This window comes from Anser cygnoides, chromosome 16 (genome assembly GCF_040182565.1).
Source record: "Anser cygnoides isolate HZ-2024a breed goose chromosome 16, Taihu_goose_T2T_genome, whole genome shotgun sequence".
In the NCBI taxonomy this organism is placed as follows: domain Eukaryota; kingdom Metazoa; phylum Chordata; class Aves; order Anseriformes; family Anatidae; genus Anser; species Anser cygnoides.
Window position 1 is genome coordinate 15,500,286 of NC_089888.1, and position 23,111 is coordinate 15,523,396.

Sequence of the window (23,111 nt, forward strand, 5' to 3'; positions counted from 1 at the left end):
CCCCTCGCGGCGCCCACATCCGGGCCCCGCAGGCCGCGGGCGGCCCCGGCGGCGAGGGCCCGGGCGCGGGGGGCGGCGCGCGGGGGCGGCGGCGCGGCCAATCGGCGCCGCGCTCTCATCGGTGCAAACAGCAGCACAATGGAGCGGGCCGCGGGCGCGCTGCAGCCAAGCTTGGCGCGGGCGCCGCGCGGCTGACGGGCCGGGCCGCCAATGGGCGCCGGCGAGCGGCGGCGGGCGGCCAATGGGCGAGCGGCGGGGGCGGGCCCGGGCGAGGTTCGGGTGTCCTTGCGGGGTGCTGGGCTAAACTTCACCAAATAATGGCTGTTTGCGGCGGGGCTGCCGGGGAGCCATTTTAGGTGAGTTCTGCCCCGAACTTTTGGGTTCGCCCGCCCGGCGCGGCCGGGGGCGGCGGCGGGGCGGGGGGCGGCGGCGGCGGCGGGGCGGCGCTACCAACGGGCGCGGCGGCGGCGGCGGAGCGGGGCCGCGGGCCGGGAGCGGGGAGCGGGGCCGGGCGGCGGCGGCGGCGGCTGGCGGCGACCCCGGCCCTGCCGCGGCGCCGTCCTTGGGGCGCGGGGCCGGGCGCGGAGGGGCGGCCCGGGGACGGGGGACGGGGGACGGGGACGGGGACCGGCGGCCGCCGCCGCCGCTGCGGTGCGGGGCCGGAGCTCGGGGCCCGGGGAGCGCGGGGGGCCGGGGGCGGAGGTGGGGCTCCCCCGGCGCGGTGCGGTGCGGAGCGGTGCGAGGCTCCTCCCGGCCGGGGGGGGCGGGATGCGAGGCCCCCGCACGGCCGCGGGGCCGGAGCGGCGGGAGGCGGCCGGCCCGGGGCGCAGCTCCCCGGCGTGGCGGGGGTGGGGGGCGGCGCTCCGGTGCCCGGAGGTGCGGGGCAGCGGCTCCCCGGCGCCCGCCGGCCCCGCGGCGGGGAGCGGGGACGGCAGGGCCCGGCCCGGCCCGGCCCGGCGGGGCGCGCGGTGCCGTCGCGGCCGTGTGGCGGCGGGGAGGCCCCGCGGTGCCGGCGGTCGCACCTCGGTCGCGCTGCGGTCCTCTCGGCGCCAGCGCAGCCCCGCGGCCCTGCCGCTCGCAGGATTCGCCGCCGAATTGGCCGCGTTCTTCCCGGTGACCCGTTGCCGGCGACCGGAACGGGTTCCGGTGCTGGTCGGAAAGGCTTGCGGAGTGAACGCGGCGAGCAGTCAGAGAGAAGCGCGCACAAACAGGAGGTGGAAGGGATGAGGAGAAATCATCTGCCGGCATCGCTGCCCGACGCTCACGCCCGTCCTGGAGCAGCTAACGTTTCCTCTCCCTAGCGATTTGCCCTCCTGACAGCTCCGCAGAACTCCCAGCCGAGCTGGGCACCGAGGAGGCCGAAGGGGCTGTGCCGCGAGCTGGTCCAGCTGCAGGCCTCTGATGTGGCAGAGCCCTCAAGCAGTTTTGCTCTGAAAAGCGCTTAGTTTACGTCTTCGCTTAGTTCAGGTGATTTTGGTCAGAAACCCAGCCTTTTCAGGTGTTTTTTTTAACCCCCTCCCACATGAGAATTGCAGCAAATGCCTCCGGGCACAGAGAAGGCAGGGAGGGGGCGGAGGGCCAGGGGCCGTTGGCGGTGCTCGTACAGAGTTTGTCTCGTGGAGCTGCGCAGGAGCCCCCCGCACCCCTCCAGCACGGGTCCTGGCAGAGGGCTCCCTGTGCGCAGGCAGGTGCGGGTGTCCTTGTTAGAGGGAGGTGTTTATTCCTGACCTGTTCGCTTGCAGGTATTTGGCAGCCGCTGCCTGTATCTTTTTAACTGTTGTGGGGTCAGCTGGGTTAAGGTGTTGCTGGAGGAGGGGGGACACTGAGCTCCGTTAATCTTTCCCCACAGCAAAGTGTTGATGTTGCTTTTGGGCGCTGGTGGGGCGAAGGCGCGGGGATAGGTGCCTTCTTGCCTCTCCTTGCCCTTTGTTTACTTCATTCATGTGGGAGCTCGACTGTGCTGCTTTGCAGAGAAATTGTTGTTTTGGTCCAGCTGTTGAAGTATGAAGCAATAGCAGCATATTTTCGCTCTGGGAGTTAATTCTTCCCGGAGTAAATCGGTTGTTTCTCTTGAGGCTTCTGGCCTCCGACTGGGTTGGTTTCGTTCAGGGTTCCTTTCCCAATTTTTAAGTGGAAAATTGATTCCTCTTCCACTTTAAGGATTAGCGTTGCTGTCTGTCTGCTTTTGGAAAGCTAGCTCTCCCTGTCATCCCTGAATCAGTACGGCTGTGGAAACTTGCGGGTCCTTCAGGAGCATTGATAGTACCTCTGAGCGTCCTCCGCTGCGAAGGCGGGCAGCGGGCCGAAGCCTGCTCCTGAATGCTGACCCTCGAGCTCTTCGAGCTGCAACGCGTGCTGGCTGGTAGGGTTGCATCCCGTCAAAATGTCTGCGAGTGCCCTGCGTGGCACAGCTGAAGCTCTGTATCGCTGTTCTTCAAATAAAAGCCAAAGTCAACAAGAGGCTTTGGAGAAAAACTGGTCTTGGTGCATTTTCGCTTCGGGAAAGTTTGAAGGCCATCCTGCGCCCGTGGCTGTTGGTTTCTGCGGGTTGTCTTCTTTCTTCAAACAGAGGCGTCGGTCTCTCCGTTGCCGAGATGGTGATTGCAGCCCCTCGCTGCAGGCTGCTGCTGCGGGCGCGTTAAAAATTAACCTGCGCAAATCTGGGGGCCTAAGGCAGCTCTCGCGCTGCTGCTCAGTGCTCGCAGCGTGCCAGGGATGCGCGTCTCCCGCGGGAGGCGCTGGTAAGAGTCCTGTAATACCTTTCGGTGCGCTGTCTGGCTTCGCAGCGTGCGCCTTTTTGCTGGCTTAAGTTTACGTCCCCATGCGTTGTTCTGCGTGTAGGCGTTAGGGGCGGACGGCTCTGCTCGGTCTGAGCTGCTGGTCGTCGAGCGGCCGGCCTTGGATATGGCAGCGGTAGCCCCGGTGGTCGGTGCTGGCAGTAGGTGTGAGGGCTGTCGATTTGCAATGGCTTAGTGAGCTCTCAGAAGAACATCTTATATTCCTGACTGCTTTTTACCATATTTCTGTAACAGGAAGCAAAGCTTTACCTTTTTTTCCCCCCCTCTGGATGTGTAATCTTACAGTAATTTTTAAGATTTAATCTTCCTTCAGAGATCTTTCATATTTTCTCCTTAAGAGCTTCTCTAAAGACAATAAAGTTTTACAGGTAGATAATATAAAGTGTTTCACTTTAATGGTTTGTGTTATTTCAAGAAGGGTTTGCAGAAGCAAGAGAGCTTGTTTTAGAGAGGTGGCAAGGTTGAGAGCTTGGCCACCACAGCAGGCCTTTGTTTTTTGCATGAAGCTGTGGTGTCCTGGCCTGTCTCAGGCTCACAAAGATAAGAGCTAGTTAGTATCTTGCACATCAGTGTGCAGGAGGAGCCTGTCCTTGCAAAGGAGGGAGAGGTTTGGTCAGCTTTGCGCTGTGAGCGAGCCCTTAGTGCAGGAATGTGGACTTGGTGTGTTGGGACTGGGAAACAGGCACACACAGGGAGACTTCTCTGAAATGATTTTAAAGAAACGCTGGCAAACGCGGTGGCTGGATGTCTCACTGGGCTTCAGGGGAGTCTAGGGGGCCCGTTTTTATAGCTCGTGTAAGAGGCAGTGAAAGTTTCTCCTCTCATCTCCCGTTTCCTGCTTGGGACAACGTTGGTGACTTCGTCCTGCTCCGTGGAGCCAGAGGCAGAGCTGCTGGGAGGCAAACAAAGCGTCAGGAGAGAGAAGACGGTCAGGGTGCCCGACCGACGTGTAGCTGGGTGGCGAGGCTGGCTGCGCTCACGGTGCTGGTGGCAGCGCCCAGGCTTTGTGCAACAGGTTCTCGGCACCCTGAAGGAGCAAGAAGCCGGAGCTGCGTTCCCACCTGGGAGCGGTGGCAGTGGGCCTGGTGCTGCCCGCGTGGCAGTGGGACCAAACTCCTCGCGGGGCGCGGGGCCCTGCACAGCTGCGTGCCGCTCCCAGGCAGCCTCCTGCTGCTCCGCAGGCACGAGCCCCAGCGGCTGGAATATCGGAGCTGTGCAAAGCTGACCGAACTGGCAGCGAAATGGGCCAAACGTGGTCTGTGGATGTCAGCTTGTGACACGAGGAGATTCCGATTTTGCTTTCTATTATCTTAGGCTGGTGCAATATGTTTTCCGTGTGATAGGACAATGCCTTCAACTTTCCCTTATATGGGAAAATCTGGTATGCAGCCTAGCAATCTGCCAATATGTGGCTATTAATTTTTAGCGGTGTTACACTGGTTGTGTCCAGTCAACCAGAGAAGAAGGAAATACCTGGGGTGCTGCGGCGGGGCTCCAAGGTGGGAGGCAGGTCCCCGCACCGTGCCTGGAGCCGGGCCGCGGGCGCTGCCCACACGGAGCCAGGCGGGAGCAGAAAAGATCGGTGCCCGGGAGCGGGGCTGCTGCTGCCTCTGGGCCCTGTGCTCCGCAGGGAGCTGGGGATCCGCGGTCGGCACCGAGGAGGTCGGAGGAGCAGTTGGCCCGTCCTTAGCGTAAGGATTTTCCCCCTGCGGAGGAAGGAGGTGCTGCCTCGAGGTTAAGGGGCTGTACGCTGTTTCCGTGCTGCTGCCTCTAGGGGATTTCCAGCCTGCAGCAAGCGCAAATCCAGCTCCACCAGGAGCGAAGTGCTCCTCCGGACCAGAAAAGAAAGTGAGAAGTGAGGGAGCAGATTCCCTAGTTCCAGTCTGTTTTTGACGCGGGCAGTGCAGGTGTGCTCACAGAGGTGCGCTGGGTCTGGATCAAGAAGGGTGGTGTTAACGTGACGATGTTGCCTTGGCTAGGGAGTGCACATCACGTTTTCCAGCCCTGTTTTCCCCACACGAGATGCTGCTCAACAGCAGTCTGATGGTGTTACGGACATCTTCCCTGAGGGGTTCAGCGTGGCTCATCACGCAGCGTCTCCTGGGATCCCTCCTTTCTGTAGTCCTGCCTTCGCCCCAGCTTTGTGCAGTCCTGTTGTTGCACCAGTATAAGGAGTTTTATCTGTTTGGCTTTTGCTTTGTTTCAGTTGTATTTTAGCTGATGAGATGAAGTTTAGATCTCCTCTGGTGACGCTTTTTGATGCTTGTCTGCCTCTTTGGTTCCTGGCTCAAAGTCGTCATGGGGAGTCGGCACTGAAATGCCAGCAGCTCATTGCTTCCTTTTGGGGTGACTGCGCTGAAAGCAGGTGGAAGTTAAGCTTGTCAGTGCAAGAATTTGCAGAATACTTGTGTTGCCTTAACACTTCCATGAAAGCGTGGGGTCTGGGGAGCCCTGTTTTGCGCTAGAGCGAAAGGAGGTGAGGGCGGCCCAGCGCGCTGCATCGGGGGGCCTGCGCGTCCCTGCCAGCTGCGTGCTGCTGCCGGGGGGGACAGGCGGGAGGCAGAGGAGCGAGGTTCTTTCCCTTCGTGTTAAAATTACAGCCCGGGAGCTCTTGCACAGGAGGGGAGCTCTTGCTGGATGGGAACACAGGAGCATGCCATGAGGGACCCTGGGGCAAAAGCCTGCGCGAGAGGCTGGGGGGGGCCGCGCTGCCTGGTGTCCTGCGCTGGCCTGCTGACGGTGGTGCTGGGACTGATAGGAGCCGCGGCTGTTACAGTCCTGAGGATTGCAAAAGCTCTCCCAGGGTGTGAGGACTCCCCCCGGGAGGTTTCTCACGTTTGCTTTTGTTTGAAGGAACAGGCAGGAGTTGAAGGTCTCTGGCTAGCTACGTGGTGCTGCGTGGCAGCGGCCACTGCTGAGAATTTTGGTCCCTCAGCGTTGTGCTGGTAATACGTGTTCGTTACGTGGGCATCGCTTGGTTTCCTTCCAAAGACGTTTCAGTTGTTAAACCTTCTGCCAGAAGTCGTGAAGGTGGAGAAGTTTTTCCCGTGCTTTTATATGCTTTCTGTTCTTCATTTTGCACCGTAGCATGTGCTCAGTGTCTGTCTCTGAAGGTGACCTGCAGCACGAGCAACGTGCCAGCGTGCTACGCGCAGGAGCAGGGGGGATGTCAAGTCGCAAGGGTGATCCCCAAGGGGGATTTTCACTTTCTTGACTTATAGGTAGGGGAAGTACCGCTTCTTAGGAAACATTAATGCCTTGTTATATGCATGCACTGAGGCAGAATTGAAGTTAGTTCTAGCTACAGGAACAAGCATCAGTGCTTTGCTGTAGCCGCGCTGTGGAAGCTGCTATTTTTGTGTTAGCTACTGCCGTGACTTTTCCAGGTCTTGCACACAGAGCGCCTGTAACTCTGAATGTTTCATCCCCTTGGGTTGTACCTCAAATGAAAATGAGTTAAAAGAAAATGGAGCTTAAGTGTTCCGTGTTTATTAATTGGGGATTGCAGAAGAGAGCGCCGCTCTCTCGCAGTGACTTCTGTCCGTGTGCACGGTGCATCCCGGCTGCGCCCTGTGCTCGCGCAGCCCAGGCAGGAGAGCAGCGCAGCGTCTGCCTCTTATTTGTATGCTCCTCGGCTCCCTGCCTTAGGGCAAGCAAAGTCCTGTTTCTCAGAGATCTTCCTTGGTCCCTGTAGGGTGCCCCGCACCGGGGCATCCGAGCTCTTCCCGGCATGCACTTGTGTGCGCGCATCGAGGCAGGTTTCTCTCTGCCGCCGCAGAGAGCAGGCTGTGCTGTTTGTTCTCAGCGTGCCCATGCTGCGGGAGGCCGGCTGAAGCGAAGCCTGCGCTTACCGCGAAGGTGCTGAGGTTTGCGGTTACCCTGCTTTCTTCAGAGAAGTGGTTACAGATTTGTGGGCTGGTCCCTGTGGCTGCTCCGCCTCCCTGCTCTGGGGAGGGAGAATTGCTGCCTGAGAATAACATTGCAGGAGCTGGGCCAGCCTCCCATTGCGTTTCCAGAGGGAGGAACGGACTCCTGAATCCGGTACCCGAAGGCAGGAGTGGGCTGCTCTGGGCTCAGGCTCTTTGTTCCAGTTGTGAGTTCACCCAGAGCGGCCTCTCCAGGAGCCCCGCATCTCCGTGTGGCTCTGCGCAGGGTTGCAGGCCGTGCGTGTCCGTTCCTGGCAGGGCACAGCACGCTGCTTACCTTCCGATGCTGCCCCTCAGCTTCTGGACAGGCCCTGCTGAGCGAAGGGCGGTATTTGGGCTGAGGGGTTCTGGATGGTCGCTCCAAAACCATTTGCTGGGTCCAGCTCTGCCTACGGCCCTTCCTGCGAAGGAAAGGGGTCTGGCAGAGCAGAAGTGGCTGTCTGGACCTTGTTGTGTCCTCGTTCTTCCAGAGAATCGTGTGGCCAAGAACTACAGGGCGACGTGGTGGTCTTGCTGAGATGTCCGCTTTGGGAAGGGGTCAGAAAATGAGTTGCTCATCTAGGCGCAGAGGGAGAGGAGATGGGAAAACCACGTTGCTGGGACATGGGGCCCGTGCTCAGCCGTTGTGTCCCGAGCCTGTCTCCTGCCTGGCCTTCGTGTCGCTACTCGTCAGAGGAGACGGGCGCCTGGAGGCCTGCCAGGCTAGCAGGGCTGCGCTGGTGGCTCGGTGCAGGCGGTGGCACGTGGGCGCCACCTGGCTAGCCGAGCCCACAGAGGTGGCGCTGGCCGGCCGGGAGCCTCCTGCCCGCGGTGGACACGTGCCGAGGTTGCGCTCTGCGTGGGAGCAGCCCGGTTCCACGAGAGCCCTGCAGCAGCCCTGTGTGTGCTGAAGGCTCTCGGTGTGCTCCGAGGTCCGGCTCCGTCTAGGAGCGGGCACTTGGCCATCGCCGTGCCCTGCCGGGAGGGCTGCGCTCCGTCCCTGCGCACGCGCGGGGCCCCAGCCCGCTGAGGGCGACGGCCTCGCCGCTCCCCTGGGGGATGCTCGCAGGCGTGTGCCAGAGTGAGCGGCAGGGATGTGAGGGACTGACGAATTTCCTTTTGGCACTTCTCTCTCCCTCCCGTGCCGGAGTGTTTCTTGGGATGGCATAAAGGACACGAGTGCAGGGAAGCATGGAGATGATTGAGAGGGATGTCGACTTACAGATGGTGTCTGAACTCTAGAGACCGTTCTTCAAAGTAGATTAAGCTGAGATTGTGAAGAACGTGTATCCCAGAGGGTTATAATTTATCACAGGCTGGAACCCCTCGGAGGTGAGCGCTGGCTGAGTTACAGACAGCCCTTGCGGAGCGGGGCAGAGCAGCTGGGGTGGAGGCGCGTGTAAGGGCAGCGGCAGCAACCTGCAGCACGTGGGCCTGGGGGCCAGGGGTGGCGTGCGGCTTGTGAAGGGTGCTTTTGCTTGGTGCTGCATCAGGAGAGGTTGTTAACGTTTTGCTTTCTCTCCTTGTTCTTCAGGCACTTGAGAAGCAGGCCTGATGCTGCCGTATGCAAGCTCTCGGGCCTGGAGAACAGCAGATTTGTCTGTTGCTATTTTGGGTCGATGTTTACTAGTTTCTCTGGGGATGTATAGGCAGACCAGATGCTGTGAGCCGTGGGACCTCACTGCAGCACGCAGCAAACACTTGGGCCTCGTCTGGTGGGGCTGTCACCTTCCTGGGTGCTGAGGATCAGCCTGGGGCAGGCGTTGGCTGGCAGGGGGTCTGGCCAGCCAGCCTTTCTGCTCCGGCCTGGGCTGGGGTCGCCTGGGCGTGCGGTGCCGGCGGGGCAGCTGCAGCCTCCGTGCGTGCAGGAGCTCTTCTCTGACTTGGCAGCATCAAGCAAGGGACCTTTGGGAGCTGCTGCGGTGGGGCTGGAGGTATCCTGCGCCGGGGGAGCAAAACGTCCGTGTGCTCCTGGTGGGTCCTTCTGCTCCTCCTCCAACCTCCACCTGGCCCAAGGGAGTGCGGCCCGGCGCTGAGCTTTGTCACCTGTCTTTCGGGTCCCGTAGGACCAGGGCGGCAATACTGCCCGGCCCTACGGAGGGCTGAGGTACGGCTAGCGTGCCTTCAGCGTGTGTGGGGCCCTTCCAAGGCAGGGTGCAGAGGGAGGCCGTGTGGGAAGGGGTCATCCTGCGGTGTTTGAGCTCAAGAATTGCAGTGAGATGTGGCGGCGGTGGGCAGAACAGACCGGGGGAGACCCTGAGCTTGCTTCATGCGGAGCTCCCCCGCCCCGTACCCAGACGAGGCTGGCAGCACAGTGCTGTCCGTTCTGCTTGTGAGCCCTGAAAACGCTCGAAATGCTGGCTGAGCTCGTGGCCCAGCTGCTGATATCTTGGCCACGTTGCATTCAGCTCCTGTCTTGAATGTGGGTTTTGGGGCACGCTCCCACGCGCTGTGAGCTAGGCGAAGCAGGGGGCGGCGGCAGGAGGACACGGCTGAGGTCGGCCTCTTACCTGCCGTGCCTAGCGCGAGCAGGCGATGGGGGATAACTTAGAGCTGGCTGCCGACAGCAGCACGTGGGGCTGGGGGCACGCCTGCTGCTGGCTGCCTTGGAGGTCTTGGGCAGGGAGCTTCAGCCGGAGAAAACCGGGAGGAACACCGGGCAGAACAGTCTCCAGAAGGCCTGGGTGCCCTAGCGGGGTTTCTGTCCCCGTTTGGAGCTGGAGCTCGTGCTGCTCTGCCATCCCAGCTGGACGCCTGCCCGGGGGCATCAGATGCGCTCCTCATATATACCTACAGGCAAACCTGGAGGTGCGTTGCAAGTGCTTGCTCGTCCTGTCAGCAGCCCTGCCGCGCAGGCTGGTTTTATCCCCGTTCTGCAGTTGGAAAATAGAGGCACAAAGGGCTCTGAGTGCCTTTGGGGGGCTGTCTGCGGCGCGGCAGAGCTGCTTTCGGGCAGCTTGAGTTTGCAGTGCAGGGTATCAACAACAGCAAGAGAGGAGGACCTCTGCTTTCCGAAATGCCCTCTCATTTTTTGGCTGTCTGCCTCGGGATAGCTTGTGTTCAGTGCTCGTAGGTGGGCAGCTCTCGAGCAGCAGCCATGCAGAAGGTTCTTTGAATTGGCCAGCTATCAAGGTCTACCAGTTGAGCTGGCTTTTGTACACCTTCAGCGCTAATAAAGGTGCTGTGGGCTAAATTATGTGCCTGGTGGCATCTTTACAGGCCTGCTGACCTTGGGGATTGGCTCCGGCATTTAACGGAAGTCCAAAGAGTGCTTGTGAGTGAAAAAGAAAAAAATAGCAGGAAAACCTGTGGAGGGCGCAGGCACTTGTTTCTGCTGAAGCCTGCACATCCCTTCTGATAGCTAGAGAGCAGCTGGGGGCTTTGCCCTGCTGTGAGGAGCCTCTGAAGGTGCCAGCTGGGACCCCGGTGCTCCCACAGGCCCAGTAATTCAGAGGAGGCTTTTTGGGTGCTGCTGGGCCGCCCGGCTCCTCCTGACCACCGCTGCAGGAAGCCCGCAGGAGCTGAGCCCAGGATCCCGTCTCCATCCGGGGTTAACAGCCAGACGCTTCAGGGAAGAGGGCGTGCTTCCAGCACCAGGAGTGCGTCCTCAGAGCTACTTCTTCACCTGTTTCACCTAAAATTCAACTGCATCTGCATCATCACTTGTGTCCTTTGACCTTCGGCTTCGCGCCGGCTCCTTGGCAGCCTTCGTGCGTCCTTGGTGCCGAGGGGCAGGGCAGGCTGGGTGCGCCGTCCCTGCAGGAGCAAGGGGGTGCCCAGCAGGCGGCTTTGGAGTTGCTGCAGCCTGCCACGGCCTTGTCAGCCTCGGCATCTAAAGCAGGAAACTAAAAGCTGAGAGCGTGGTGGAAGAAGTGGCTAGGCTCGGTGGCCACTGGCACGGTCTGTCCCCCAGACCCGTAATTCGTGTCCTCCCCTGTTAGCACGCCGATGAACGAGCCTGGGCCTGTGAATAACTGGAAGGAAATCTCGGTGCTGGTGGCAGAGGAAGAGCTAGCTGCGCATCGGCAGCCGGGGTACTTCAGGGTAGGTTTGGCCTGGGCGATGGCTTGCCTGCCATGCAGGAGCGTGCCTGTGTTCGGTCGGGAGCAGAGGCCTGCAGAGTACCACCCCGGTGCCGTGGGCCTCGGCAGGGCAGTGGGGGAAGCTCGGCGCCTGGTGTGGTGTGTGTGGGGCTGGTGGGGGTGCCCCACGCTGCGCCCCAGCCCGCGCCGCCTCTGCAGGCTGCTCCTGCCTCCCTTCTGTCCCTTGCCCGTACGGGCGCGGAGCTGCGGAGCTTTGCTTTTTGCTTTGCCTCTGGTTTTGCCTTGCTGAGGATTAAAATTCCACGCCCGGGGCTTGGGAGCTGCTCGGGCAGCTGGTCAGAAGGCAGCAGGCGTAGGCTCGGGAAACGTGTCCCGCGCCTGGTAGCTCCCCCACGGCCGCCGCTGGTGCGGGAAGGGAACCCCCGCTGGCACCAGGCGCGGCCCCGCTCTGCCACCGCCGGGCCCCCGGCACCGCCCGGGAGCGGCGCGGCCCCTGCGGCCTTCGCGCCCCTCGCGCTGCTGGTCCCTGGCTGCTGCCGTGCTCGCCGAGCCTGAGCAAAGCCTCCGTTGTCAGCCCCGGGGCACCGTGCAGCTTTGAAATAACCGCTGAAGGTCATCGCGGTTTCGGTCTCGGGTTAGGAGCTGCGTTTGAAAACTCGCCTGAAAGGAGCCCTTGCTGTTTTTGCCACGTGAGCTTGTCGTGAGAGTCACGTAGCGCAGCTGACGGAGGCTGCGTTGCCGGGGGCCGTATCCAGCCCGTGGGCGCTTCCTTGCTCGTTGGGTGCCAGCACGGCATCCTCAGTCCCGAGTGACCCCAGACTCTGCGACAAGGCTTGTGCTTCAGGGCCGAGAGCCTGCCGGGGGGGCTTGGCAGGAGCAGCGGTGGTGCTGAGCGAGCTTGTGGGAGGGGGCACGCTGCACAGCGCTGCTGCTGCCTGTCCTCTTCTTCCTCCCGTGGAGCAAGGAGGTCGTGGCTACATCTTGCCTGCCTGCCGAAGTCTGCTAGCCCGTTGTTCCACAGGGTGGAGGAGTCGTGTGTCCCCGAAGGTGCTGGCAGGGTTGGCACGTGCAGTGGGTATCCTCATAGGCAGCTCTTGCTGCTCTCGGCTCCCCTGACCCCACAGAGAGCGCGTTTATTTCCTGAGCACACGCACCCCCATGAGGCGTGCCCCCGCCCGGCGTCTGGCTGCCTGCTCCTTTGCCCATCGCTTCCTTGGTGCTGCCACGCGTGCCTGGCCGGTGAAGCGGGGCCTGTGCTCCCCTCCTGCCGGGGCCGGGGGGTGCTGAGGGGGGCCTGAGGGCAGCTTCGACCCGAGGAGCGGTCGGCCGCTCGGCAAAGCGACTGCAGCCGGGGTGCCGAAGGGCTTTTGGTTTCTGGAGCTGCGTGCGCAGAGCTGGGAAGCTGCCTCTCCGTATCCTGTGCTTGCGAAAGGGAAGATGTGTGCCGTGGCTGCCCCGCAGCAAGCTCCCGGGCTCCCCAGCCCCCTGCCTCACTGCTGCTGATTCTCTCCCGCTGAACCGCCGGGTTATTTTTAACTTGGAAGAATTACAACCCAAGATTCGCGTTCTCTCCCCCCCCCCGGCGGAGGGCTGGAGGCAGGATGTGGGGGAGGCACTGCGGAGGGCCGGGAATGCGGCTCAGGGCCCCGGCAGGATTGTTCCAGGGGCTCGCGCCCCTGCGCCTGCCTGCGGGGCCCCGCGCGCTCGCTGAGCAGAGGCCGAGCAGAGGCCGTGCGGCCGGAGGCTGCTTCCCCGCTCGGCACGGCCGGCATTTCGGCCGGCGCTGCCGCAGACACGAACAACCCCTGCTGCAGCAGGCGGCGGGGAGGCAGCCTGCTGCGGGGCTGCGGGCGTGCGGCTTCCCGTGGGGCCGGGCACCTCCAGGGAGCATCCCGGGGACGCTGGGGCAGCTGAGTGTGCCGCACGTGGGCGGCCGCGCTGCCCGCCGGAGGCCTTTGCTGGGCTGCCCGGCCTCGCTGAGCTGAGCTTGCTTGATGGCTGGATGGGAGGAGCTGGGGAGAGGTGGCACTCGCACGCTGCCTTTCTCCTTCCTCCTCCCCTTGCTCTGCCTCTTCAGTGCTTTGCAGGCAGTTACCTCGTCAGCGCTCAGCGCCCCGAGCTACGGCGGCGGGCTCTAGGTGAGCAGGAGCCGGGCTCTAGGTGAGCAGGAGCCCTTGGTGCGGGCGGTGGCAGGGCCATGTCTTTGCAGAGGCCCTGCTCCAGGCAGCCCACCGGGACGTGGCAGCCCGAGTCCCTCCGGATTGCACCGTGGACGCTCAGGCTTTAGGCTCCAGGAGCTCTGCCGGCAGAGACGTGCCTTGCAGCCCTGCCTGGGAACAGGGGCTGATAAGGCAGCAGGAACCGACCGGCACCAGGGGACTGCGGATGTCTGTCTGTCTGCCGTTCGGTGACTCGGAGAAGGGGGCAGGCCAAGCCAAGCAGATGAAGGACAGTGCGGGCCCGGAGCTCTGCTCCTGCTCTGTCCTGGGCGAACCCCCGGGTCTTCTCCTGCCGCTCGCCTGCAGAGTGGATGCGCCAGGTAGGGGGGCGGCTGTGTGGTGACTGGGCCGTGCTTGGCTCTCCTCGGACTCGCTCTCTGGCTTGTCAACCACAAAGTGACTTGGGCTACGGTCCTGACCTGTCCGTTTGCCACTCTGTCACGCTCCCGGTTATCAGAGAGCGAGTAGCGGGGCGATGCAGCAAACTTCTCTTGGCAAGCAGCGGCCAAGCCTCGCTGTCCCCAGCTGTCTTCAGGCAGATGCAGGCGCTCCCGCTCCTCTGGGAGCGATCTGCGGCTGCTTGCTGAGGCTGGTCCCTTACGCCCAGCGCTCTGATCCAGCTCCTGGTGGGTGTGCCGGTGTGGCGGCTGTCCGCGCCGTGGGCCAGGGCGCGCTGTGAGACGGGGTCCTGGTGCTGTGCCTCTGCCTCTGACCATCTGCAAGGAGAAGGACTTTGGGGGGTCCCTGCCGGTGCACCAGGATTAGTGCTTCAGCTTTGCAAAAGCCTGAAAGGTTTCACGTGACGCCTAACCCTGATACAAACACGTCATGGCTTGATGTCTTCTCTGCAGGCTAAGGGGTGGCTGCGGCCTCCTCTCCCCCTTCCCTGAGGCCATAAGGCATGGTGTTGGGCACGAGGTGCTGCTGCTCCGTTTGAGCTGAGGGCGGCGGCTGCGGTGACAGCGGGCTGTAAGGATGTGGAGCAGCTCTCAGGCTGGCAGCGCTGGCACAGCATCTCTGCTTTTCCCCAGGAGCCGCTCCTGCAGCTCCTGTAAGGGAGTAGGGATGTCCCTGCCACCCCAAAAAGGTGAAGGCACTCATAAGGACAGCGGCTGAACCTGGCGTAATGGCTGTTGTTGAGCCACGGTCGCAGCGTGCGTGGGTCCGCAGGGTGATGCGGGGTGGTGCTGGGGTGGTGCTGGCAGCCGGCAGCGTCGCCGGGCATCGTGGCGGGGACCGACGGCAGCTGCCGGAGGGGCTGCGGCCAGGCCACGCGGCTCGGCTGGTCAGGGCCCTCGCTTCTGGACTCTCCTAGGGACCTGCTGGGAGGCAAATGCGGTCTCTTGGCTGGGTTTTTGTGGAGATGCGGCTCCTGAGAGCGGCGTGGCTGTGGCAGCGAGTGCGTGGCGCGTTTGCGCTCTGGCGGGCAGAGCCGCCGGTGGGGCGCCGTGGCATGCGAGAGCCTTGCGGGCGGCTGAGGGCTCAGCCTGGTTCTGCTCGGTGTCGCCTCAGATTGTGGGAGCCCGAGATGTGTTTCAGGCTTGAATTCCTGTTTAGAAGGTGGAAGGAGGAGGTTTTGTGAGTGTGTGAGCACCGGCATTTCTGGCACACGGACAGGCATGCTCACAAGCAGCGGTGGGTCCTTCCGGAGGTGCCTTGGGAGCAGCACTCGCCCCTTGAATCCCACCTCCTGCCGGGCTTTGTGCTTCCCCTGGAGAAGCCCCGTGCCCGTTTTGCTTGCCTGTCTGAAAAGGATCGGGAGTCTCGAGGGGCCTGACGGTTGGGTTGATTTTTGTTTTAACTGCACATGTTGTTTCCTGGCTGCAGCTTCTTTCTGCAGATAAAAATCTGTTCTCTCTCCCCGTTAAAGAAGGAAGCCACCTGCCTCTCACAGGCAGCTGAAAATGGCACTGTGCTGCAGGGACGTGTGTCTAATAAAGCAAAACAATTCCTGTCCTCACTGCCGTGCTGCGTAAGGAGCTTCCTTGGGCAAACCCCATCAGCTTCTGCAGACGCCAAGGCCTCTGCTTTGGCTGAGTTTGCAGCCCTCCTGGCTGCTGGCGAGGAGCCTGTGAGGGCAGCAGCGTGGGGCGGGGGGGGACGGGGAGGGGACAGGGGGTGCTGTCACTTGTCCTGTGGGGCTGGGGCCGTGCCCCGTGCGTTGCTGGGGCCGCGTGCTTGCGCCGGGAGCCGCTGACTCCCACCTTCCTCGGCCACGTCCCAGATGCGATTTCCCTGCAGGAACTGAAAGTTGCTCTCTGGATAAAGGCGAGGCGTAAAACTTTCTTTCCGGAGCGCCCTGGTGGCTCTGTGACAGCTGGGTGCGGACGCCTCTGTTCCTGGCTACAGCACCTGGGGCGCGGGGCTCTCACGGGGACGCTGGTGCCAGCAGAGCGCTTGTCCCGCGGGGCCCTGCGAACCGGCCCGCTGGGCTGAGCCTCGCCGGCGCGCGCGTTACATCGCACAGAGGATGCCTGTGACGGGCAGCGGGTGTCCTGATCGGCAGCGAATTCGCGTCAGCCCAGCCTTCCCCCTGTGAAGTCAGCTGGAGCTCGAGCTGTGAGAGCTCCCCCCCCGCAGGGTCTCCTGAAAAGCGAGCAGGGCATCGCCCGAGACTCACCCCGTGCCCGCTCCTGGAGTACGTAACCCACGGGCACGGTCCTCTTCTGCTCGCCGCCATGCGCTGTGTTCTGAGCTCGTTGGCTGTGAAGATCGTCAGGCTTGCGGGCCAGTCTAATTACGGCTTGTTCCCACAAGAAGGGTTTTAATATAATTCAATCTAAGGTGGTTCTGGTGCTTTCCGTGATGGAGCCGCGCAGCACAGTCGGAATAATCCTTGTCTAGCTCTCGCTGTTTTACCGTGCAAATCGTTGCTGTGCCTCAGGCTGGCTTTTTTGGTAGGGTTTCCACAAGAATGTTGCTTTTGAGGAAGAAAAAGGCAAAATTTGATCTTTCACCTGTCCTTGTAAAAATTCAGCCAGCATCAGCAAAGCTTCAGTCTCTGAAAACAAACAATTGATTTTTAAAAATGCTGTTTGTCTCTGTGCTCTGTTCCCTTTGCACCCGACCGAGGGAGGGCAGGAGCCTGTTACTGGGACTGGCTTGTGCTGCCTTCAATCCAGAAGTCTTCGCCTCCAGTGCAGCCCTCGGTTTCTGCCGAGCCTTATACAAGGACCCCCAGGCACTGCGCAGGTGAAAAATTTCGTCCCAGGAGTCTTGGAAGCCCCCGGTTTGCTTTGGCAGCCCGCTGCCAGCACCACGTGAACGGTGGCCCTCGTCCTGCAGCGCTGCCCCTAACGTTCGCTGCCCCAGGCGTGCCCCCGCGGCCGGTTCGCAGACCCGAGGTTCGCAGCCCCCCTCGGGTGGGTGTCCTGAGGCCGTTCCCTTTCCAGCCCCACTCTGCCTGCAGCTCCTGACTTCGTCTTTCTCAACCCTGGCCCCTTCCTGGGGGTGCTGGTGGGGCCGCTGTGCTGGTTCCCAGGCCAGGGGTCTTGCCAAGCCCCTTTCTCTTTGCGGCTCCCGCTTGGCTGCGGCAGCCCGTTTCCAGCCCCAGTCCAACGGCTTCTTTAGGCTTTCCCTTCCCCTCTCAGTTACCCTAGCCCCAATTTTACAGCTGAACCTTTTGACAAGACCTGCCGTACAAGAGATTATTCCCAGCCAAGGTCTCTTGGCAGCTTAAAACCTGTAGTAGCCCGTTTTTAGTACTTTTCCAAGAGAAACCCTGGGCTGTCTTTTTCTGTCAGCCTTAGCCCTCGCCCTCATTTTCCATCTGAGCATCAGATGTGAATGTGAAAACCCCAATGAGAAGTTCTCCCAGCCCAGCTGCCCCGTTACGTGGCCCAGCTCCCGCTGCAGGCCCCACAACCAGGGACAGCTTTTACCCAGCCCGGCTCTCTTGGTAGCCCCTGCTTTGCTGTCGAAGCCCAGGTCGCGTTCAGCTGCAGGCTCTTTCTTTCACTCAACCCGGACTATTTTGTGTGGAAAGCCCTAGAGGAGCCCCTCGCCCACCGCTCGGAGCAAAGCTTGCTCCCAGCCCGGCCCCCCTCGCTGGCCTCCGGTGGCCCCTTTCCAGCCGCACCCCAGCGATGGCACCAGGCTTTCTGCTTCCCAACCCAAGCCCTCGTTTTCTGGCTGAGCCCTGGGGAAGGCCCTGCCGTTGCCCTGGGGAAGGTGCCTGAGGAAGGCACCTCCTGCCCCAGCCCCTCTCCGTGGTGGCCCAGCCCTCGGAGCCGTTCTGCGGCCCGGCTGCGGGAAAGCCTCCGAGCTGCTTCCCAGCCCGCGTCTCTTGGCAGCCCCGCTTCCTTTTGGCAGCCCCTTCCCAGGCCCGTGTGAGCTCTCGGCTTCTTCTTTCCCTGACCCCTAACCCTCGTTTCCAGCAGAGCCCCGTCCGAGCCCCGCAGCCCCGTTGAGGGCTTTCTCCCAGCCCAGAGCTCTTGGCGGTGCGAGCTTCTCCCAGGCCGGGCATTTTGGCCTCTCCCCTTCGTTTTGGCAGCTGTGAGACCCTTTCTGATACCTTAAAATGTTATCTGCACATTTCTGGATTATTTTTTTTTAAACATGTCAGCTGTTATTTCAAAATTGAGCACTCGGAGGGGATGGCACGATATTAACTCGCTTCTGTTCTCCCCCTTCCTTCTCGTGTGCTCCTGGGGGATGGCACAGCACCAGTGCCTTCTCCTGGCTGCAGGGCTGGAGCAGGATGCTCGCGGTGACGTGAAGGCTGCTCCTTCCCAGTTTTGGATCCAAGGTTTGGATTTGGACTCTGGTGTTGCTCTCTGCCCAGGCCTGGGAGAAGCGATGCCCTGAGCTGCCATCGCCTGCAGCCCTGAAGGACTTCAGCAGCTTTCTGGGCACGACTGATTTTGCAGCCCGTAATAGTAGTTTTGGGGCTCTCATGGGGCTTTTAAAAGTGACACACAAAGATGTCCGGGAAAAGGAGCCAGGAGCAGGGTGCTGAGTGCCTGCGATGAGGAGCCCGAGCACCGAGGCCAGCCCTGACCCAGCTGCCCTCGTGGTCCCTGGGCACCAGGCTGGGGAGGAGCCGCACTCTGCTCTGGCAGGGCAGGGTGGGCGATGCCAAGAGTTGAAGATTTTTTGTTTTCTTTGTGTAAAACTGCAGCCTCAAGACCTCTTAGAAAACTGTTTCAAAAGAAAAAAAAATTGAGTTTAAGCCTTCTTTGAAACCCTTTCATTTTCTTGGGACAAACAGGACCTTGAAAGAGCACAACAAGCAGAAGGCTCTCCCTCCTGCCCCAGCTCGGTGGGTGACACTCTGCCCCTCGTGACTGCTCTCCTCGAGTCCAGCAAAGCTTCCAGCAAGCTGAATACAGTTAGTGCTTCCCATCCCTGGGGCAATTACGTGATCCCCCCCAGCCGATCGGAGCTATTCTAGGAGCCAGCAGCGGGCTGGGCCGGGCCCAGCACCGTGGGGCGGTGCTGGGTTCTGGAATGAGCCCACCGAGCTCTCCTTGTGAGCGGTGCCACTGCTGCCCCCAGCAGCCCCCAGTGCTGGCACCCCGGCCGTAGGTGCCCCGCGTGCCCCAAGCACCGCAGCGCCCGGAGGAGCTGCGTGGCCCGGCAGGCTTCGTGCAGAGCTCACGCTCACTGTCGCACAAGGTGATGAGTTGTTAGAAGCTGCTTATTCTTCCGCAGGAAAATTAAACATGTCGGGTTTGGAAGCAAGGCTGTAGGGGTAACGCGTGGTCAGTGGCTGTCCGGGAGCTTCGTACACTTCTGGCCACTGCTTCGGGATTTCTCTCCTGGCTGCTCTTAGCCTGAAGCCTGCACGTTTGTAGCAAGTCTTCCCCAGCAGACCGAAGCAGCAGAAAAACGCGGCTTTCCATGGTTGCAGACCACTGGCTACGCAGCATGTAAATGAAATTTTTAGAGAACGTTCTTTGAGACTTTGCTGTCCTTAAAGTTTCAAAACCTGGCTAAAAATATGCTTTTCCCGTTGAACTGGGGGACTTCTGTAGGTAGCGGCTTTGGGGCTGCTGTGGAGTATGTTTGGACATACCTGAGATCTGTTTGATGGTAAAGGGGACCCGAAGAGCTGCCTGCTCTAACGCCGCTCGCCAATTGCAGGCAAGCTAGCCGCGGGACTATTTTTGTAAACCGCATACTGGGAATGCTTCTGTGTCCTGCGGCAGAACAGCTCTTAGATTTCTGCTTCCAGCACGGGGGCTTGCAGCATTTCTTGCAGCCTTGCTGCTGCGGCCGTGTTGCAGGGCTCCTGTCCGGGTCTCGCAGCGCAGGTAGCGCTGCCCGTGGGAGCACTGAGGCGTGCTTGGAGGGCTCTGCCACCCAGTCCTGCCACCGGCCCAGTAGTGGCAGTGATGTGCAGGACACGTTCAGCTTTTTGGGTGGGTGGGGGACAGAGAAAAAGCCCCTGATAGGCTTCCTTGTCAGGAGGGGTGGCACCGAGCCCTCCCCAGCCTCCTGGATCTGCCCCGCTTGCTTTCAAGCAGCCCTGCCAGCTCCCATAAGCGCTGACCGTGCCAGGAAGTAGCTCATCCCCCTGATCAGAGTTTTGTCGTGGATCTCCCTGGGGGCTGCGTGCAGAAAGGGCTCGTGCTGTGCGATTTTCGGTTTCAGAGCCCTCTGACTGCAGGCTGGCCTTCCTCCAGCACGGCCCCAGGCCCTCCAGCGTGCAGCGCGGGGGCTGGGAGCTGGGGCCCAGGTGAGCGCCGCGCTCCTCCTGCCTCCGCGCTGGGAGGCCGCTGCCCTGCTCGTTTCAGCCCCCGGGACAGCGCGATGCCAGGGCTGAGCCCAGGGTATCCTCCTGCAGCTTGTACTGACAGAGCTTGTGTTAAATGGCTGTAAAACACCAGGAGGAGAGAAGCAAGGGAGGTGCAAAGAGCCGGGCATCCCCTCCCAGCGTGGGCCGTCGCTGCTGCTGCGGGGAGATCTGCGAGAGGCGGCTCGCTGAGCTGCTGTCTCGAGCGGTGCCACAGCCTGGGAGGTGCCTGCGAGAGGGAATGTTCCCAGGCTCCAGCATCAGCCAGGGGACATTTCAAGGGTCCGCGGCGTTTAAAACTCCGGAGGAAGGTGCAGGGAGAGCTGCAGCCAGTATGAACTTGCTTTCCTGAGGTGGTTTGATGCAGACAGGGTCTCATCTGACAACCTACTGCTTCGTTTCCCAGCTGCAGAGCTGTTGTAGCTGCAGGAAAGGACGTGTTGCCTTTGGAACTGTAAAAGCCTTGCCTGGCACGTTGGAGACGGTGCAGAGCCTTCAGCACCTGGCGGCCTGCTGCTGAAGCACCTCTGGGCCAGAGGGCCAGAGCTCCCCAGTGCGGCTGCAGCGCAGAGTGGGCCCCTGCCGTGGCTGCCGGTCCTGAGCAAGCCAGTGCTGCCAGCCCCTGTCGTGCCTGCCGGGTCTTGCGCTCGGGGTGTTTGCTGGCACGTCTGCTGCTGCGCTCAGGGATGAATCTCGGGCGCTGTACGCTTGGTGTCAGCTCCTGCTGCGTGCCTGCTGCCCCAGCCCGTCCCAGCTCTGCTTCGTGCCGGTGCTTCTCATTCACCTCGGTGGCTCTCCGCAGTCTGGATGCACAGTGCGTGTCTGCTGATGTAGTGATTGTGCAGCCACGGGCTGTACAAACGGAGGCCTCTGTGCTCAGCTTGTTGCCCAGCCTGTGCAGATTGAGGGTGAGTGCACAAGCGCGCGTCGTGCTTGCTCGGAGCGGGATTTTCAGCAGATGGTGTTCAGCAAGCAGGAAGCTGGCTGCTCTGGTGTGGAGACGTGCTGTGTGGTGGACAGTTTGGAAGAGCACTTCGGCTGTTTTGCCAGAACCCTCCTCTCCTTCTGAGACACAACAGGGCATAGGCAACAGCAGTCTGTCCTTCCATCAGGTACGATCTTGAGAAACAGCCTCAGCAGCGGCCTGTCTGTTGTGGCTTCATCCTGGGCGGTCCCTGGCTTCCCAGGCCTGCCCTTCTGTCGCTGTCTGTGCTAGTGCTGCAGGGCAGGCCCAGCTCACGGCCTCTCCCTGCGGGCTGTGCTCTCATAACATTGTTTTCCTTTGTCTCTGGTAACGTGAACGTGTCCACGAGCCGCGCTGGTCCTGGTCGGCGTGCCGTGGCCAAGGCTCTGCGCTTCACAGGCTCAGCCCTACGAGCACCGCGCCTGATCCAGGCTACAACGGACTCGCTCAGGGTCTATCCGAGTTACCACTGCAAAGATGTAGGTCCTTTTCCTCTGCTGCCCTCCTCCCCAAGCCCGCCTGGCTTGTTTCCGAAATGCGTATTAAAAGTTCTCCTATAGCTGTGCAAAGTGGAGTGAAATTTTCTAGAGGTCTGTCTCTCTATGGATTTACAAGTCTGGGACACCTCCGTTCTGCGTGCCTTTGCAATCAGCTCATTTTCGATACTCGCTTTTCTCCTCCTGAAGATCATCTTGAGAATATCTTCTCTAGTTTTGAAGGGAAAGCAGAGGGGCACCGCTCCGCAGGGACGTGCGGGTACAGAGGAGGTGGGTGGTTGCTCCCTGCCACGAGCTGAGGTATGTTTTTGCTCGCAGAACGGGTGGCTGGGGCCGCTTGGCAGGAGCACTTCGCGTGTCCGCAGGACGCTCGGAGCACGTGAGCCGCATGTTAGCGAGCCTCAGCCTCTGAACCGGGAAAATCAATCCTCCAGCTGCAGAGTAGAGCCTGGCCACTCTTGTGAGGAGGCTGGTAAAAGGGGAAGAGCACATAGTCACTGCTCGGTCTCGGGGTGGTATTGGCTCAGACATGGAATTTCTGATAATGTTTCTGGCTCGTGCACAAAGACTTCAGCTCTTGGAGGAACCCAGGCAGGCGCGCCAGGAAATACAGGCATGATGTGGATTCGGTCTGGTGTAGGGATGTCTGGCACTTACGGAACAATAAAAATAAATTGAAGGGAGGAGGACAGTAACCTGACGTGCCCCAAATTGTGTAACTCAGAACGTCATTGCTAGCAGCAGATGCTTTGTAGAGGCCGTGCCACAGAGAGATGGTCTGCTCGTGCAGAGGGACGAAACAGCTTTCAGCACCGCTTTGCTGGTCTCTAAGCACAACAGGGCAGCTCCCAGTGCACAGCCAGGACACGATGTGTGCTCCTGCGGCCTGCGAGCACCTGGAGCCAGGGACGTGAGGAGCTGGTACCGCAGCGTGGCGAAGGGCTTGCCTTCGCCTGTGGTGACCTGCAGCTCCGGCAGCCGCTCAGTGCTGGGGCTGTTGTAGGCTGGCGACACTGGTATGGGACATGGATCAATTATATTGGGTTAAAAAGGCATAAAAACTTAAGCACAGAGCGTAAAAGCTCCCCATTTGCAGCCGTGGCAATAAAGCTGAACCTAGCAGCCTGGAGCACTTACATGATGTGGTAGTGAGAACATGTTGATCTCCATATGAAAACCATAAGCTCGTTTAGGAAATTGGGCTGTCTCATTTGAGATTAGAATTTCTCTTTAGTCTGCAAATACTTAATTAGCATGGAAATGGCTAGTTAACCGGGGCTCGCAGAGCATACTGGCGGTGCTCCTTAGCAGGCAGCGTGTTTCCCTTCGGGATGCGGGAGCAGCTCCTGGCTCCGAGGCCAGGCCGCGCCGGGTGCTCCGGAGGCAGCAGCAGTGGCAGAGCACAGCTCCGGGCAGCGCCAGCGTGGCCCCTGCCTCCCCTCCAGCTCGTCCCTGAACCGTGGTGGCGGATCCGTGGGACCACGAGCAGCAGGAAGCCTCGGCTGCCCCCCGTTCCCTGCCCGCTGCGTTGGCCGCCGCAGCTCGCGTCCTGTGGAAGCAGGAGCGTGGCACAGCGGGGCCTGCGGGCCCTGCGGGGACCTGGGTGCTGCCGTCCTCAGGGGCGGCCTCCCGCAGCAGGGTCGCTGCGTGTGCGGACAGGAGGCCAAGCGCCCTCTCCTGATGCTGGCAATGACGTTGCTGGGTTTTTCTTTGTGCTGAAAGGCCTTTGCTCGCTGTCAGAGCCGATATCTCTATTAAAGCTGTCTCCTCTGGGACTAACGAGCATCTCAGCCTTGATTTTCCAAGACAGGTACGTGCACTGGTTTCAGTGCTATGGAAATAAGTCGGGTAACCCAGTGGGTGCTGGGTACCTGTTGCCAGCTGCAGCAGAAGAGCAGACCTGCGTGCTGGGGCTTGGGACCACTCCTGAGCACGGGGACACTGCCCCA

The 23,111-nt window shown here is 61.1% G+C and overlaps 1 protein-coding gene across 11 annotated transcripts in view; it reads left to right on the top strand.

Moving 5' to 3' along the window:
- Window positions 1-200: 200 nt before the first annotated feature.
- The window catches only part of CHD6 (chromodomain helicase DNA binding protein 6), a 90,450-nt gene continuing 67,539 nt past the window's right edge, over window positions 201-23,111 (top strand). For 8 of the 11 annotated variants that reach the window (XM_066978309.1, XM_066978317.1, XM_066978319.1 and 5 more), the window contains exon 1: window positions 214-356. The gene's annotated coding sequence lies outside the window, so the exon portion shown is untranslated. Of the gene's footprint in view, window positions 357-16,931; window positions 18,582-23,111 lie in introns of those variants that run through there. The other 3 variants (XM_066978315.1, XM_066978320.1, XM_048048933.2) reach the window with 3 other exon arrangements.